Source organism: Channa argus, chromosome 10, assembly GCF_033026475.1.
Source record: "Channa argus isolate prfri chromosome 10, Channa argus male v1.0, whole genome shotgun sequence".
Taxonomy (NCBI): domain Eukaryota; kingdom Metazoa; phylum Chordata; class Actinopteri; order Anabantiformes; family Channidae; genus Channa; species Channa argus.
The window spans coordinates 11,410,184-11,411,730 of record NC_090206.1 but is presented as its reverse complement, the minus strand read 5'-3'; positions in this window follow the sequence as shown (position 1 = coordinate 11,411,730).

Below are 1,547 nucleotides of genomic sequence, written 5' to 3'. Positions count from 1 at the left end.
TTTGGTGTCTTGTATCATGTACTATACACACAATGTAAAGTCTGCTGCATAGTGTCCTGGCCGATTCTGATTGTGAGTACAATGCAGACAGGCTCATAAATGTTGGGCTTTGTCTAAATAACAAGGTTTTCAGGTGCTGTTGTTCTGATTTGTGTTGGGCCATAACCATAGATACTGTACAAGGATATACGTATACATGTCATAAAATTCATACAAGCTGGTTAAATGTCTGGTTGTACTAGAATAACAATGTAGGGTAACAAGCTGAATGACAAAATAAAAATAAAAAGAATATTTCTATATAAGAAACTTTTTTTAACATTTATTTGGCAGAACAATTTAAAGTGTGTATCCTTTCAGTATTTTTAGAAACCTTAAAATTGCATTGTTTTCAAAGGGGCAGTTGCACAAAACTGACAAACCTCATGTGAAATACAAAGCCACATTCAGCATCTACTGAGTGTAGCTTAGCATAAAAAAGTGTGAAATAGCTAGCCTGGTTCTGTCCAAAGGTATCAAAATCCAAGAACCAGAACTTCTAAAGCTGGCTAATTAACACATTATATGTTGTTTGTTTATTCTTTAAAAAAACCTAAGAATAGAAGTCACAATTCACTGTTTTATGTGTCGTACTATCTGAGCAGTTGCCAGGAAACTAGCAAAGATTCCAAGAAGTTAATGGTTCCACTCAAATAAATAGTCACGCACATAACCCCTGTAAAATGGCGAACTGTAGTTTTGCACTTTAGTTGCACTTGGAACTTTGGTTTGTTTGAAATAAACAGACAAGATATAATTTGTTAATTAGTGAGTTGTAGAGGTGCTGACAGGCTGAATGCGTTACCTTAGCTTTTGTCCTTGGTTTCCAGTCTTTGTGCTCGCTAATCGAAGCAAACCAGCTGCTGGCGGTGGCTTCATATTTACCAGGAATAAGAGTGATATCAGTCTTCTCATGTAAAATCCACAGATTTCCTCAAATCTTAGACTGTTTTTATAAATTTGTAATATTACACCATCAGGCCTAAGCATATTACTATGAAGCAGCCTCTGAGGAGAAAAATCACTATTTGGTTGAACTACTTGAAAACATATTGGCAGTACTTTATTTACAGAACTTTTGCATCATTATCTTAACTAGATTAAGTAGTGTCTAAATTGAGTTTTCAGAAATGCTACCATAATATTAATACAATAATTACATATGACACATTTTATTCACAGTTACACCTGAATGTTACGGAACTTAGTACTTTAGCTTTTTTACATTTAAATTGTTATGCTCAATCAAGAGATTTGCAGTACACTGGAAGAACATGTAACTCTTAAGAGAGTAACCAAAGAAATGACTGTAAATTCTGTAGTTAACATTATATTGATCAGTCTTCAAGTTAATACAAACTAGTACGATTTACAGCTTCAAATGTATAAAGACAAGTGATTCTAATGCTTTCTTATTGTGTTTATTGTCTGCTGGACAGGATGACTGTACAGCTCGGTGAATCTTCTTCTGGGACCAGATACATAGACCACACCGCCTGTGAGGCCTT